The following is an 18,246-nucleotide window of genomic DNA, read 5'->3' as shown; positions in this document are numbered from 1 at the left end:
AGCAATGCTCCCACCTTCAAAGGCTAGTTTGATCTAATCCAGCCTTTAAAAACCAGCCAGACTGAGCTTTTAGCATCATCCATAAGAGCATAGCATAAAAACAAAAGGATCCACATTATAGATCATATTCAGAGTCCAAATTAAAGATGGGGACTATCACAGTGAGAAAAAAAGATGACTGACTGTAGGAGAGAACAATGTAATCTGTGATAAGCGTCAACCTCAAAAGCCACCCTCCCCAGCATCATAAATTCAATCTAATCAATTATCCATGCATTAATCTAAACCCTTTGAGATGTTTTTTATTTTTTTTTATTTTTTATTTTTTTAAATTTTTTTTTAATTTATTTATGATAGGCACACAGTGAGAGAGAGAGAGGCAGAGACACAGGCAGAGGGAGAAGCAGGCTCCATGCACCGGGAGCCCGATGTGGGATTCGATCCCGGGTCTCCAGGATCGCGCCCTGGGCCAAAGGCAGGCGCCAAACCGCTGCGCCACCCAGGGATCCCCCGAGATGTTTTTTTAAATGAAAACTTTTCTTATTACTGTAAAGGGTTATTTTTTCTGCACCCCCCTCATCACCCCCACAACCCCTGCCCCATCCCCACCCCTATTCTTGGAGTCTGGCGCCTCCTACGAAAGCTTGATCAACAGAAAAGGACATTTAGTAGGAAAAGAGACAGCGACTCTTTGTAGCATTATAATGCCTGAGAGCACATGAATGTTGGCAGTGGGAAAGGTCTGATTTTTTTACAGCTTATCCTTTCTGAGGGAGGACCATGATAAGGACTTCTTTCTTTTCTTCCCTCTTCTAATGACTTGAAGGATTCAAACCCCAGTAAATCCTCAATCCTTTTCTACTCTCTTGGCCTGTCTCATCGAGAAGGAACTGGATGACTGACACCCACTAAGGAGACAAAGTCCAAAAGGCTGGGTTTTCTTTATGGACTGGGAAAATACAACTCCCCTACTTTCTTCTCCTTTCTTGTGGGAAGGCCAGAGTGGACGTTTTGGTCTGGTGCTTTGCATCTATATTCTTTTCTCCTGTGACAGCAGAATTTCCCCCTAGTACTTCAGCAGAAGCCAACCCCCCACCCCCCCCACACACACACTAGGTTCTTCTGAAAAGGAAAGACAAAGCAAATCAAAAGTCCCCTATCATGAGCAGCTTATTTCCCACGTGCCTATATGGGACAAAGGCTGTTCACATTTGTATATCTTCCCTTCCATCCTATAGTCAGCCAGAACTTGGCACATTATAGGAAGGCATCTGTGATCTCTTTGGAAGAAGTCCAGAGAACTCCTAAGGGAGAAAAGAGTCTCACTAGTAGAGCCAGAAAAACTTGTCCAGAGTCTTGAGGGTTCGGTCTTATTTACTGCTGTGGCTCCTACATCTGGCACAATGCCTAATATACTGTAATTTAATTATATAATAATATGGATTGGCCAAATGACTAAAAAAGCAGTATGATAGCTACCACATATTGACTACTTATCTCAGTGCCTAACATAATGAAAATTCATGATGAATTCAACTGTGAAGAAATAGTAACAAGGACAGTATTATTTATTGAGCACTTACTGCTCAGTTATCTTATTTAATCCTTACAACAACCATAGGAGATTGGTATTCCCATTTTATAAAGATATTGGGGTAAAAAGATATTAAATATCTTTCCCCAAAAATCAAAATGGCTAGCAAGTGATAGCTAGCAAGCATTTCCCCAATAGTTATTACCAGATATGGAGTAGTGATGTCCTTCTCCACCAGAGAGCGTGGTCTTATACCCCAGACTTGCCCAGAAAAACATGATATGGGTAGATATGGAGAAGTAGTCTCATGATCCCAGGCATGTATAACAGCAATCACTGCTAGATTCAGGCAATTCTGCAGAGTCAGGGGAACCAAACTGGGAAATGAGAAATTATCTAAAAACCTAGATGATCACGGGGCCTCAAATGATAATCCTCAAGTTCCCCTCTCATGTGTATATTCAGCATTTTCCAGGTCTTTAGCTGATATTTCTCCCTTTCTGATTAGTTTCCCTGTGTGTAAAAAGGTATTCTATTTATTTTTACTTTGGTAAATTATAAAGTAACAACACATGGTTCTAGTTTAATTGATGGGTTATTATCAAATGGCTCCCCAACATACCGCAAAATGTCCTGAAATTTGTCTTTTCAGAATCCTATCTCTGAATGTTAATTTTCCTAAACTAGGATTCTTTTCTATCTCAGGCCAGTAAATAAGGAAACTCTATTTCTACTTCTTTCCACTGTGCTAGGCAAAAATAGATTCAGAACTTATTACTATTTCACTGGATCTGAGTCTGTCTCATTTATTGGCTGGATCCTTACACACATATCATACTTATCCACCCCCTGGTCCTGTCCACCATGATGTGGTGATGTAAGTGATGAAGGGACAAAAGCAAGCATGAAATTCAAAACCAAAATGATAAGTATATAAGCTGGTACTGGCTACAGGGCCCTTATTTTCTGCAACTGGTATGGACCATTCCTACTGGTCTGTTCTCAGTATGTCACTAACAAATGATATAGCAAGGTCAAAAGTCAAGATTAGGAGAAAGGATATATCAGGCAAATACTTAAAAAATAAAGCTGTATTTGCTGTATTTATTTCATAAAAATGGACTTTAAATTTCATTTTTTTAAGTGAGGGGGGATGGGCAGAGGGAGAAGGAGAGAGAGTCTTAATCAGGCTCCACACCTGGCACAAAGCCCAACGTGGGGCTCGATCTCATAACCCTGAGATTATGACTGAGCCGAAATCAAAAGTTGGACGCTTAACCTACTGAGCCACCAAGACGCCCTATGGACTTTAAATTTTAAAAACCACTAAAGATAGGGGTGCCTGAGTGGCTCAGTCAGTTAAGCATTTGACTCTTAGTTGCAGCTCAGGTCATGATCTCATGGGTCCAAGGACTGACCCCCCACATTGGGCTCTATGCTCAGCAGGGAATCTACTTGAAAATTCTCTCCCTCTGCCCCTCCCCTCTCTTGCACACATGCACTCTGTCTCTAAAATAAGTAAATCAAACTTTGTTAAAAACCCACTAAAGAGAAATATCAGAGAGGGAGACAGAACATGAGAGACTCCTAACTCTGGGAAACGAACTAGGGGTGGTAGAAAGGGAGGTGGGTGGGGGGTGGGGGTGACTGGGTGACGGGCACTGAGGGGGGCACTTGATGGGATGAGCACTGGGTGTTATTCTATATGTTGGCAAATTGAACACCAATAAAAAATAAATTTATAAAAAAAAGAAAAGAAAACCCACTAAAGATAAAGAACCACAAATATGAGAATAGGGAAAATTCACCATGAAAATATAAAAATTTAAAATATATATATATATATATATATATATATATATATAAAAATTTTGATTTTGCTATACCCAGTAACCATCTTAGTTCCAAATGGATTGATAAATTTGACTATTTTAAAATAAAAAACTTCCATATAACCAAAGACACTATTTTTTTTAAACCAAAGACACTAATAACAAAGAAAAAAGATCCTAGCCATAGATTTGGTACATGTCTGGAACAAAAAATAATAAAAAGGAGGGGTGAGGAGTTAGAATAATAAATTGTATAAAAGGGTTACTACAAATGAATAAGAAAAAGATAAAGAAGTCAATTTAAAAATGGACAAAGGTCATGAATTGGCAATTCAAGTAGAATTAAGAAAATATGGCAAAGAAACATGAAAAGTTCAACATCACATTAATCAAATTCAAACCATAATAAGATGCCATTTTATACCTATCAGGTAAGCAAAAACCAGAGTCTGAAAATACCAACTGTTGGTGAGGATGGAAGATGCCAGGTAAGAATTCCCATTCACTTCTAGTAGAAGTTATGAGTTGGCACAATCACTCCAGAAAACCATTTGGCTGTATTCCATAAAATCAAACATGCATAAACCCTTTGACCCAGCACTTCTGTCCTAGGTAAAAACCCTATATATTCTTGCTCCTGTACTCAAGGATATATACAAGAATGTTCATAACAGGACTGTTTGAAATGACAGGGAAAAAAAGAAGCAAACTAAATGTGTACCAATAGGAAATTTTTTTAAACCTTAAATCCTCTGAGGAGGAATTTTAATCCTGTCAGTTCATGACACATTACACAAGTCACAAAGTTTCAAGGCCAGTATTCCTTTTTTCCAGAGATATTTAAATGCTTAAAATTTAATATTCCTTTCTTATATCTCTTTCACACTAATTAATAAATGTAAATATTCCAAATGGGAGAAACATGCATTATTGGGGTATTAACTAGAGAAAACTGTGTGGCTTTCTGTCTCCCACGATGGCTCACAGGGTTGAAATGCCTTGTTGAATTTATCATGATTCAGGTATTGGCCCTCAGATATGCAGGTCAAAAACAAGATTTGTCATTTCACTAAAGGTGAAATGTGTGTTCCTAGTAGGACTCACATCAACCAAAAGACTGACATGTGAAATAAAAATACCAATTTCTTAATTCACAATGCGATGTAAGACTGCTTGGGGACCATAAGAAACCCAATTATAGGGACGCTTGGGCAGCTCAGCGGTTGAGCATCTATCTGCCTTTGGCTCAGGTCGTGATCCCAGGGTCCTAGGATCGAGTCCCACATCGGGCTCCCAGCTAGGAGACTGCTTCTCCATCTGCCTGTGTCTCTGCCTCTCTCTCTGTGTCTCTCATGAATGAATAAATAAAATATTTAAAAAAAGAAACACAATTATAATCAGGAAATTTACTGATGAACGTGGAATCTGTTGCATGCAGCTAAGACACACTTACTAGAATGTAAGCACCATGGGGGCAGAGATTTTTTTCACTATTTTTTAGATTTTATTTGTATTCAAGTTAGTTAACATATAGTGTATTATTAGTTTCAGGAGTAGAATTTATTTTTTTTCAGGAGTAGAATTTAGTGATTCATCAGTTGCATACAACATCCAGTGCTCATTATACCAAGTGCCCTCCTTAATGCCCATGAGATTTTTGTCTGATTTTTCTACTGCTATAATTCCAGAGACTAATAACAACTGATAAGATAAAAATCTGTTAAGTAAATGAATAAGGAGAGACTGATGTATCCATCTCAACAATATTCAAAGACTCATCTTAAGATTCAACTACTGGAGTTCTTGCATCAGGGCATTCTTGTTCCAGTATAGTGCCAAGTTGAGTAGCACCAATTTTGGCCTCTGAGATTCTTCTTTTTCTATGCTTCCAGTACTGATTGTAGTAAACATCTTTAGTTGCCTATCCTATGGTCATTCTCTTCTAATTCCTTGTTAAAAGAATCCCAGTTTTGTTCTGTGGCTGAAATTGCTCAACCTCAAAGAAAGAATCACAATTTATCTTGGCCAAACACAGCATCTCTGTTCCCCTTTGCAAAATACCTACTGTCCCAGCCTCCCTTGCAGCCACGGGATAAGACATAAAGGGAAGACTTCTGGAGTATTATGGGAAAGATGTTAATTGTCAGATAAAAAGACAGATAAATCCTCATTAGGAGAAAGATTAATTGCTCCTGACCTTTCCTCCCTGCTTGGGAAGCTGATGTGAAGATATGATGCTTGGAGCTACTGCTTAGAGCAATAGCTTGATATTGCTTAGAGCTACATCCCTTCTATGTTCATGAGATGGATTAAGGATGACTGGCAGAAAGGAAGGGTTTTAAAAGCCCAGGTCCTTGATACATAGTAAATTGGTGAATTAGCGCTAGAACTGGCTACCTCCAGGCTTCTGAGGGTTTTTTTTTTTTTTTTAAGTTTCTATGACTGAGGAAGGAGTTAAGATGGCAGAGGAATAGGGGGACCCTAAGCTTGCCTCATCCCTCAAACACAGCTAAATAAATCATTCTGAATATCCAAGAAATCAATCTGAGGACTGAGAGAGTAAAACTTCACAAATGGAGGTAGATAAACAGCCACCTTGTGGAAGGTAAGAGCTGCAGAGAATTGATTTGGGGGAGAAAAGAACTGCAGGTGCTGCAAAGGGGAAGGAGCCCAGACTATGGAGAGAGAGAGAGAATGCAGGGGATTGCATGCTGACTAACACCAAGTTTTTATAAGCAGTGAAATGCAAAGTCTCAAGTTTTGGAGGTTTGCGACATTGCCAAGGTCATGCCTGGTGGGCTTGGTGGTGCTCCAGTGGGGAAGGAGGACAGAGATGTGGGAGTGGGCAGCATGATCTGAGGATCCCCTGGGTTGCACAGGAAAAAAAAAAAACTTCCCCTGCTTGGAGTGCATTCGGGAGAGGTGGCACAGCCTCTCCAGGGACAAAAGAGCTGGCAACGCCAATGTGCTACTGTATTCACTGGCATAGGAACAGAGACACAGGTTGAGAGCAACAAACCTTGGTGCTGGCCTTTCTGCTGCACTTCACCATAAACTCTGAAACACTTCACAGTGGTGTGACCGATTTCTGAGACAAATAGGCACTGGCCACAATGCGGCGAAACCCTCTCCCAGAGGACCCACACAGGTCTGCACTGCATGGGTCTCCAAAATATGGAGTTTTGAAACCCAGCCGCACGCCTAAGATAAAATACAGGAGTACTGTGCTGTCTGGGAGGCAGATAGCTCGGGCACAGACAGGGTGAAGGCAGGGATCTGATGGAAGCCAGGAACACAAGAAGGGTGATTGTTTGCTCTTCTGTGAGGGCTTCCTAAAGCATGAACTTCCCACTCCAGGGAGGAGAGAACAGGACAACGCCATTCCATGCCTCACCACCATCAGCACTGACCAACTTCAGTAAGCCAAACAGCAACACCCATCAGAGGCTGGAGCCCCTTACACCAAGCCCCACCCCCTTGTGCCCTGCAGATGTGTCTCCACTAGGGCAAGTCCACCTGAGAATCAGCACAGCAGGCCCCTCCCCCAGAAGACCAGCACAAACTCCTTGCACATACCAAGTCTACTGATCATAGAGTGCTGCAAAGCTTCAGTTCTAGGGGAAATAGGATCTAGCTTCCTTTTTTTGGGTCTAGCTTCTTTTTTAAAAAAAGATTTTATTTATTTACTTAAGAGAGAGAGGGCATGAGCAGAGGGAAGGGCAAAGGGACAAGGAGACTCCCCACTGAGTCCAGAGCCCAACACAGGGCTTGGATTCTCAGGACCCTGAGATTATGACCTGATCTGAAGTCAGACACTTAACTGACTGAGCTACCCAGGTGTCCCAAGGATCTAGCTTCTTTTGACAAGTAAACCAAAACACACCTAGGATCCAGCTTCCTTTTTTTTTTTTTTGAACTCTTCTTAATATAGCTATTACTCTCAGGAGCAGGAATACAACAGGCTTTCCTAATAATCACACACACACACAAAAACAGTAATTCAGACAAAATGACAAGGCAGAGGAATTCACCCCAAAAGAAAGAACAGGAAGAAGTCATGGCCAGGGATTTAATCAATACATATACAAGTAAGATGTCTGAAACAGAATTTAAAACAACAATCATAAGGATATTATCTGGGCTTGAGAAAAACAGAAGACACTAGAGAATCCCTTACTGCAGAGTTAAAAAAAAAAAAGCTAAAAACTACTCAGGCCAAAATTTAAAATGCTATAATCTAGATACAAAAACTGAATGGATCCAATGACAATGAGGATGGATGAAGCAGAGGAACAGATCAGTGATACAGAAGATAAAAGTCTGAAAAATAATGAAGCTGAAAAAAGAAGGAAAGGAAGGTATTGGATCACAAATGTAGTCTTAGAGAACTCAGCTGCTCCTTAAAGGGTAATAACATTCCTACGTAGGAGTACCAGAGGAAGACAAAGAAAAAGGAGCAGAAGGTTTATTTGAGCAAATTATATTTGAAAACTTCCCTAATCTGGGGAAGGAAACAGACATCAGAATCCAAGAAGCAAAGAGAACTCCCATTAAAGTCAACAAAAGCCAGCCATCACCAAAACATAGCATAATCAAATTCACAAAATACACAGACAAGGAAGTAACCCTGAAAGCAGCAAGAGGAAAAGTCCTTAACCTACAAGGGAAGACAGACCAGATTCCCAGTAGATCTGTCCAGAGAAACTTGGCAGGCTAGAATAGAATGGGGGGATATATTCAACATGCTGAATGGGAAAAATATGCAGCCAAGAATCCTTTATCCAGCAAGGCTGTCACTCAGAATATAAAGAGAGATAAAGAGTTTCCCAGACAAGCAAAAACTAAAGGAGCTCGTAACCACTAAACCAGCCCTGCAAGAAATATTAAAGGGGACTCTATGAGTCAGGGGAAAAAGACCAAAAGCAACAAAGACTAGAAAGGAACAGAGAACATCACCAGAAACACCAACTTTATAGGTAACACAGCGGTACTAAATTCATATCTTTCAATAACTACTCTGGTTTAAATGGACTAAATGCTCCAGTTGAAAGACGCAGGATATCAGAATGGATTTAAAAAAACAAAACCCATCGATATGCTGCCTCCAAGAGACTCATTTTAGACCTAAAGACATCTGCAGATTGAAAGTGAGCAGATGGAGAACCATCTATCATACTAATGGATGCCAAAGGAAAGCCAGAGTAGCCATACTTATATCAGACAAACTAGATTTTAAACCAAAGACTGTAACAAGGGATGAAGAAGGGCATTATATCACAACCAAGGGGTCTATCCACCAAGAATATCTAACATTGTAAATATGCCCCCAACTTGGGAGCACCCAAATATATATATATATATATATATATATATATATATATATATATATATATATATATATCAGTTAATAACAAACATAAAGAAACTCACTGGTAATAATACAATAATAGTAGGGGACTTTATTTTTTTTAAGATTTTGTTTATTTATTCATGAGAGACACAGAGAGAGAGAGGCAGAGACACAGGCAGAGGGAGAAGCAGGCTCCATGCAGGGAGCCTGACACGGGACTCGACCCCAGGTCTCCAGGATCAGGCCCTGGGCTGAAGGTGGCACTAAACTGCTGAGCCACCTGGGCTGCCCCATAGTAGGGGACTTTAACACCCACTTACAACAATGGACAGATAATCTAAGCAGAAAATCAACAAGGAAACGTCTTTGAATGACACGGTGGACCAGATGGACTTAACAGATATATTCACATTTTATCCTAAAGCAGAGGAATACACATCCTTTTCAAGTACATATGAAACACTCTCCAGAATAGATTACACACTGGGTCACAAATCAACCCTCAACAAATACAAAAAAAAATTGGGATCATACCCTGAAAATTTTCAGACCACTGTGCTATGAAACTTGAAGTCAACCACAAGAAAAAATTTGGAAAGACCACAAATACATGGAGGGTATAGAACATCTTACTAAAGAATGAATGGGTGGGACACCTGGATGGCTCATCCGGTTGAGCATCCAACTCGATTTTGGCTCAGGTTATGATCTCATGGTTGTAAGACTGAGCCCTGTGTCGAGCTTTATACTCAGCAGGGAGTCTGCTTGAAGATTCTCTCTCCTCCTTCTGCCCCCTCCCTCTAAAATAAATAAATAAGTCTTAATTTAAAAAATGAATAGGTTAACCAGGAGATTAAAGAAGTAATTAAAAGTATACATGGAATCAAATGAAAATGAAAACACGAGAGTTCAAAACCCCTCCCAAAGGATGTAGCACAGGCAGGGCTGAGGGAAGTATATTGCAATACAGACTTACCTCAAGAAGTAAGCAAAGTCTCAAATACATAACCTAATGTTATTCATAAAAAGAGCTAGAAAAGGAACAGCAAATAAAGACTAAAACCAGCAGAAGAAGGGAAATTATAAAAATTAGAGCAGAAATAAATGATACAGAAACAAACAAACAAAAAAATAGAACAGATCAACAAAACTAAGAGCTGGTTCTTTGAAAGAATTACTAATAAAATTGATAAACCCCTAGTCAGACATACCAAAAAGAAAAGGACTAAATAAATAAAATCATGAATGAGAGAGGAGAGATCACAACCAACACCACAGAAATAGAATTACAAGTGAATATTATGAGAAACTATATGCCAACATATTGGAAAACCTAGAAGAAATGGATAAATTCCTAGAAACATATATATTACCAAAACTGAAACAGGAAGAAATAGAAAATTTGAACAGATCCATAACCAGCAAGGAAATTGAATCAGTAATCAAAAATATCCCAACAAACAAAAGTCCAGGGCCAGATAGCTTCCCAGGGGAATTCTAGCAGATATTCACTTCCTTAATTAATTAATTAATTAATTAATTAATTAATTAATTAATTAGAGAGAGAGAGAGCGCTCGCAGGGGGAAGGGGAAAAGGGAGAGAGAACTCAAGGAGACTTCCTACTGAGCACAGAGCCTGACGCAGGGCTTGATCTCATGATTCTGATATCAGACCTGAGCCAAAACCAAGAGTTGGGTACTTTAACCAACTGTGCCACCCAGGCACCCCTCTGCCAGACATTTAAAGAATAGTTAATGCCTATTCTTCTCAAACTTTCCATAAACTAAAAATGGGAGGAAAACTTCCAAATTCATTCTACAAGGCCAGCATTACCTTGATTCCAAAACCAAAGGCCCCGGGCAGCCCTGGTGGTGCAGCGGTTTAGCGCCACCTGCAGCCCGGGGTGTGATCTTGGAGACCCGGGATCGAGTCCCGCGTCGGGCTTCCTGCGTGGAGCCTGCTTCTCCCTCTGCCTGTGTCTCTGCCTCTCTCTTGCTCTCTCTGAATGAATAAATAAATAAATATTTAAAAACAAAAACAAAAACAAAGACCCCACTAAATAGGAGAATTAAAGGCCAATAATCCTGATGAACATGGCTGCAAAAATTCTCAAAAATATACTAACAAATCAAATCCAACAGTACATTAAAAAAATTATTCAACATGACCAAGTGGAATTTATTCCTGGGCTGCAGGGGTAGTTGAATATTCACAAATAAATCAACATGATTTAGGGATCCCTGGGTGGCGCAGGGGTTTGGTGCCTGCCTTTGGCCCAGGGCACGATCCTGGAGACCCAGGATTGAATCCCACATCGGGCTCCTGGTGCATGGAGCCTGCTTCTCCCTCTGCCTGTGTCTCTGCCTATCTCTGTGACTATCATAAATAAATAAAAAAATTTTTTTAAATCAACATGATATATTACATTAATATATATATAATATATAATAATATAATATATTACATAATATATATTATACATAATATATATTTTTTTAAAGATTTGTTTATTTGAGAGCGAGAATGAGAGTGTGCATGTATGTGAGTGGGGGGAGGGGCAGAGGGAGAGGAGACAGAGAATCCTTTCTTTTTTTTTAAAGATTTATTTATCTATTTATTTATTTATGATAGACATAGAGAGAGAGAGAGAGAGGCAGAGACACAGGCAGAGGGAGAAGCAGGCTCCATGCAGGGAGCCCAACATGGGACTCGATCCCGGGTCTCCAGGATCACACCCTGGGCTGAAGGCAGCGCCAAACCTCTGAGCCACCCGGGCTGCCCCCGTATCCATTCTTGATAAAAACCTTCAACAAAGTAGGTATATATGGAACATATCTCAACATCATAAAAGTCATATATGAAAGACCCACAATTAATATCATCCTCAATGGGGAAAAACTGAGAGCTTTTCCTCTATGATCAGGAACAAGACAGGGATGTCCATTCTTATCATTACTATTTAACATAGTACTAGAAGTCTTAGCCTTAGCAATCAGACAACAAAAAGAAATAAAAGGCATCCAAATAGGCAAGAAAGAAGTTAAACTTTCATTATTTGCAGATAATATGATACTCTATGCAGAAAATCCAAAGACTCCACCAAAAAATTGCTAAAACTAATATATAAATTCCAAAAAGTTACAGGATATAAAATCAATGTACAGATATCTGTTGCATTTCTATACACCAATAATGAAGCAGCAGAAAAAGAAATTAAAGAGTCTATCCCATTTACAATTTCACCAAAAACAGTAAGATACCTAGGAATAAACCTAAGCAAAGAGGTATAAGATCTGTACTCTGAAAACTACAGAACACTTATAAAAAGAAATTGAAGAGAACACAAGGAAATGGGAAAAAATTCCAAGCTCATGGATTGGAAGAACAAACATTGTTAAATGTCTATATTACCCAAAGCAATCTACACATTTAATGCAATCCCTATCAAAATACTAATAGCATTGTTCACAGACCTAGAACAAACAACCCTAAAATTTCTATGGAAGCACAAAAGATCCTGAATAGCTATAGCAACACTGGAAAAAAAAATGGTGGCATCACGATTCTGGATTTCAAGCTATATTACAAAGCTGTAGTCATCAAGATGGTATGGTACTGGCACAAAAACAGACACATAGATCAATGGAGCAAAACAGAAAGCCCAGAAATGGGCCCTCAACATTATGGTCAACTAATCTTTGATGAAGCAGGAAAAAAAATATCCAATGGGAAAAAGAAAGTTTCTTCAACAAATGGTGTCAGGAAAACTGGACAGTAACATGCAGAAGAATGAAACTGGACCACTTTCTTACACCACACACAAAAATAAATTCAAAATGGATGAAAGACCTAAATGTGAGACCGGAAACCATCAAAATCCTAGAAGAGAACACAGGCAGCAAATTCTTTGACCTCAGCTATAGCAACTTCTTTCTAGACAGGTCTCTGGAGGCAAGGGAAACAAAAGGAAAAATGAACTTGACTTCATCAAGATAAAAAGTTTCTACACAGCAAAGGAAACAATCAATAAAACTAGCAGGCAGCCTATAGAATGGGAGAAGGTATCTGCAAATGACATATCTGATAAAGGGTTAGCATCCAAAATCTATGAAGAACTTACCAAACTTAACATCTAAAAGACAAATAATCCAATTTAAAAATGGGCAGAAGTCATGAATAGACATTTGTCCAAAGAAGACATCCAGATGGCTAACAGACACATGAGAAGATGTTCAACATCACTCATTATCAGGTAAATACAAATCAAAACTATGATAACACCTAACAACAGATGTTGGGGAGGATATGGAGAAAGACGAACCCTCTTACACTGTTAGTAGGAGTACAAACTGATGCAGCCCAACTGTGGAACAATATGGAGGTTCCTCAAAAAGTTAAAAATAGAGATGCCAAAAAAAAAAAATAGAGATGCCTGGGTGGCTCAGTAGTTGAACATCTGCATTTGGCTCAGGTTGTGATCCTGGAGTCCTGGGATCAAGTTCCGCATCAGGATCACTGCAAGGAGCCTGCTTCTCCTCTGCCTATGACTCTGCCTCTCTCTCTGCATCTCTCATGAGTAAATAAATTTTAAAAAAAAAATTAAAAATAGAACTACCCTGTGATCCAGCAATTGCACTACTAGGTATTTACCCAAAGGATACAAAAATACAGATTCGAAGGGGTACATGCACCCCAATGTTTATAGCACCATTATCAATGATAGCCAAACTACGGAAAAAACCCATCAGTGTCTATCGATTGATGAATCGTTAAAGAAAATGTGAGATATATATACATATATATATATATGAATATTACTCAGCCATCAAAAAGAATGAAATCTTGCTATTTGTAATAATGTGGATGGAGCTAGAATGCATTATGCTAAACCAATTAAGACAGAGAAATACAAATATGATTTCACTCATCTGTGGAATTTAGGAAACAAAACAGATGAACATACAGGAAAGGGGAAAAAAGAGAGGGAAGTAAACCATAAGAGACTCAACTATAGAGAACAAACTGAAGGTTGATGGAGGGAAGTTTTTTTTATTTTATATATATATATAATATACAATATATATTTTATATATTATAATTTTATAATATATATAAAATATATATTTTTTATTAAAGTTCGATTTGCCAACATATAGCATAACACCCAGTGCTTATTCCATCAGGTGCCCCCCTCAATGCCCATCACCCAGTCACCCCATCTCCCTGCCCACCTCCCCTTCCACCACCCCTTGTTCGTTTCCCAGAGTTAGGGAGTCTCTCGTGTTTTGTCACCCTCTCTGATATTTTCCACTCATTTTCCCTCCTTCCCCCTATAATCCCTTTCACTATTTCTTATATTCCCTGTATGAGTGAAACCATATAATGATTCTCCTTCTCCGACTGACTTACTTCACTCAGCATAATACCCTCCATATTCATCTATTTATGACAGAGAGAGAGAGAGAGAGAGAAAGAGAGAGAGAGAGAGACAGAGACACAGGAGGAGGGAGAAACAGGCTCCACGCCGGGAGCCAGACGCGGGACTCGATCCCGGGACTCCAGGATCGCACCCTGGGCCAAAGGCAGGCGCTAAACCGCTGAGCCACCCAGGGATCCCCGTATTCGTCATTTCTAATAGCTGAGTAATATTCCATTGTATATACAGACCACATCTTCTTTATCCATTCATCTGTCAGTGGACACCGAGGCTCCTTCCACAGTTTGGCTATTGTGGACATTGTTGCTATAAACATTGGGGTGCAGGTGTCCCAGCATTTCCCTGCATCTGTATCTTTGGAGTAAATAGTCAGTAGTGCAATCCCTGAGTCATGGGGCAGATCTATTTATAACTCTTTGAGGAACCTCCACACAGTTTTCCAGAGTGGCTGTACCAGTTCACATTCCCACCAACAGTGCAAGAGGGTTCCCCTTTCTCTATATCCTCTCCAACATTTGTTGTCTGATGGAGGGAAGTTTGTGGAGAATGGGCACCCATTTAGGGTGATGGATATTAAGGAGGGCACTTGTTATGATGAGTATTGTGTGTTGTATGTAAGTGATGAATCACTGAATTCTATTCCTGAAACCAATATTACACTATATGTTAACTAACTAAAATTTAAATTAAACTAAGTTAAATTTAAATTTAGAGGAAAAAAATAAAAAAATAAAAAAAATAAAATAAAGTTTAGGACTTAATCCACTATAAATAGGTTATTCTGTTAGCTGTAGTTAAAAGTATTCCTAACTGATACAATGATCAGGTTCATTATAAAATATACCACCACTCTTTAGGTGTGTTAATTCATTCAATTAGTTTATAGTCAAATATTAATTGGTCTGGGATATAGTTTGCATATCTCTACTTGATTTCAAGTTTCACTTTCAGAGGCTACCCTAACTTCTCTCATTTCTAATTCCACTACCCTAATCATGCAACCACTTCAACTGTCACAGCACTGAATACCTCAGGTCTGCTTTCCCAGCACTCCTTTCCCTGATCTGTTACTTCTTCCAAATCTTTCCAACTTGTGCGAGGTTGCAGGCATTTCTGAATCAAAATAATCTCTTTTATTGAGATAAATAATTGATTTCATTGTTGAAAGAATCAGAATACAATTGATGCTATCATCAACAAAAGCTATTAGAATTCCATTTGTGGGAGTTTGGATACTATGTTCATTTACTTATTCTTTATCTTATTCCAGTTTCAAGAGGTGGTTTCTTACCTAACAGAGGAACAACAGTAGTCCTATATTTCCATTTGTCCTATTTATTCTTTGTTCCTTTTCCCCTCTTTTCTCGTCTTCCTTTGGATTATGTTTATCTCCTCTATTGACAAATTACCCACACCTTTTAAATTTTTTCAGCAATTGCTCTAAGCTTTACAATATGCATCTTTAACTTATCACCATCTACCTTTGAATGTTACAGCATTTAACACACAATGTAAGAATCTCTTAATGATATACTTGCATCCTATCTCCTCTATTCTTTCTGCTATTGTGCTCATACATTCTACCTCTATAAATGTTATAAATCCCATAATATACTGTTTTTATTTGTACTTTAAGTAGTTCTCTCTCTTTTAAAGATATTAAAAATAAGAAAAATGTCTGTTATATTACTCACATATTTACCATTCTTTTGTGTAATTCATGGGTCCATCTAGTATCCTTTTCCTTCATACCTAAAACACTTCATTTAGCATTCCTTGTAGTAGAAGTTCACTAGTGATGAATTCTCTTGGCTTTGGCTCAACTGAAATGTCCTTATTTTGCCTTCATCTTTGAAGAGCATTTTCATTGGATACAAAATTCTAGGTTGACAGTGTTTTTCTTGTAATACTTTAAAGACATTCCACCATCTTCTGGTGTGCATTATTTTTGATGACATACCAATGATTAATCTCATCTTCAAGATTTTCTCTTTATCACTGGTTTTCATAAATTTAATTCTATAGTGCCTTGATGAGGTTTGTGTTTATGCTGCTTGTGGTTCACTGGGATTCTTGATATGTTGAAGAGAATTTTCAGCAGATTCAGAATAATCTGGAAGTTGAACAAGATAATTACAAAATTGTACACTGTGTTTCATTCTTAACATGTTGTTAAAGGTAAATGAAGAGTGCTTAACCACTATTCACAGCTCCTAAGCAGCTTCTTCTTTTTAACCATGGCTTCAGAAACCAGGTACTGAAAAGAAAGTTTGGGAAATTGTTCTGTCTGCTGTCCTGATCAGATTCTAAACACTGTAATTGCATAATTTCCCTCTATGTGGCATAACTGTAAAATACCTGTAAAAAGGAGAAAGGAAAAAAGTTGTGTGAATTAGTATGTTTTGCATAATGGCCTTTTCAACATTTTCTCCTATTTTCACTAAGCTGTTTCTTTTTTTAAAAAGTCTCCAGGTATGGTTTATAGTTGAATATTAATCGGGTTGTGGATGAGGTCCACTTCTAAAGTGAGACAGAGCTGTAAATAATTTATCCTGGGGATGTGTTCTGGATTGGACCTTGTCAACATGATATCTGGCCAGGCAGATAAAACACTCCAGGCAGAGTATAATAAGGATTACAATACTGACTGTCCAACCTCTATAATGATTCCTGATTCTATGACCACTGGGGCAGGCCTTGTTGGTTGGCAAATGTTAACAGAATTACTACACAATTATTATTCATGAGGAAGGTCAAAGCTTCATGATAAAGGGCAACAAATAAGAGAATGATCCTGCATAAGGGCAGGATAAAAATAGGGTTAGAGATAAATCCTTCTCTCTCCTTATTGAACCATTCATAGTTATTATTCCTAATTCAAAAATTATTATATTTCTTATATCACCAGCTAGACAGAAAGGAATTAACATATAGAGGGTACCTACTATATTCTAAGCACTCTATGAAGGGTTTTGATAACATTATTTAATATTTACAACTATAGGAGGAGGAAACTATCTAACTCCATGTTACAGATAAGCACACTGAGATTCAAGAACCTCCAAAATCACACAGCTGGTAACTGGAATTTGCCTCTAGGTCTGCCTGGCCTCAAAACTTCCTGCTTTAGCTGCCACACAGTGCATTCAGCTCCATCTTCTAAAAAGGACTTCCTGCGGGGCGCATCACTGGCTCAGCTGGAGAAGCATGTAACTCTTGATCTCAGGGTTATGAGTTTAAGCCACATGTTGGGTGTAAAGATTACTAAAAATAAATAAACTTTTTTTAAAAAAAAGTACTTACTGAGTCAACTATCCTTTGGCTTCATGTCAATAGGCTGGCATTCTCTAAGTCACTTGCTTAGATGGAAAAACCCACTCCTCCTGTCACATGATTGAGCGTGTACACTATCTATAAGGGAATAATATGAATGAAGAGCTATGGACCATTTTCAAAGTACTGGGATAGTGCTTGTCTCAGACAGAGTGATGATATTGCCATGTCCCAGATTCACTGACAAGATGTTCAGAAGGGAATCCTCCATGAACACAAAGTCCTGTGGCCTCTGGAACTCTCCTGTCAAGAAGTCTGGATTGGAGTAACTGCTTGCAGCCTCTTAGGTGGTATGGATCTCCTAGTGAGCTGACTGTTTACTTGTCTCACTCAGGCTGTAGGTACTCCTGATCCATATTGTAGAGTCCTACTTATCTGTCCCATCCTTGGGACGGGGGCAAGGGCACGTGGCAGAGGAGGAAGGCTTAGGAAAAGGAAGAAATTGAGGAGACTGGAACTGTCAAGACCAAGCATTCTTTACTGTATTAAAACAAGGCATGTGCTAATGAAACTTAATTTGTGAGAAGTGGACCAAATGTATGGAATGTTCACAGTTTTCTGCCTGAACTCCAGCCTTAGGACAGTATTTTATATACTAGCTGTTTTGTAGTTTTCTATTTTTGCCATAATATCTATGAGATATAGTAAAAGATCTCTTGACTTAGAATCAGGAGACCTCAGCTGTATTTCTGACTCTGCCACCTTCTAGCTGTGTGACCTTAGACAACTACTTTACCCTCTCTGGGCTTCAGTTTCTTA

The 18,246-nt window shown here is 38.8% G+C and overlaps 1 long non-coding RNA gene across 2 annotated transcripts in view; it reads right to left on the bottom strand.

The window, feature by feature from the left end:
* Positions 1–18,246, bottom strand: part of LOC144307870 (uncharacterized) — a 40,454-nt gene that overhangs the window by 8,814 nt on the left and 13,394 nt on the right. Inside the window, exons 4-6 of one of the 2 annotated variants that reach the window (XR_013374552.1) lie at positions 17,458–17,565; positions 15,849–16,512; positions 8,802–10,718 (exon numbers count right to left, since the gene is read on the bottom strand). This is a non-coding gene — a long non-coding RNA (uncharacterized LOC144307870). Of the gene's footprint in view, positions 1–8,801; positions 10,719–15,848; positions 16,513–17,457; positions 17,566–18,246 lie in introns of those variants that run through there. The other variant, XR_013374551.1, reaches the window with a different exon arrangement.

Source organism: Canis aureus, chromosome X (assembly GCF_053574225.1).
Source record: "Canis aureus isolate CA01 chromosome X, VMU_Caureus_v.1.0, whole genome shotgun sequence".
NCBI lineage: Eukaryota > Metazoa > Chordata > Mammalia > Carnivora > Canidae > Canis > Canis aureus.
The sequence above is the reverse complement of the archived record's forward strand: the minus strand, read 5'-3'. Positions and strand labels throughout refer to the sequence as shown.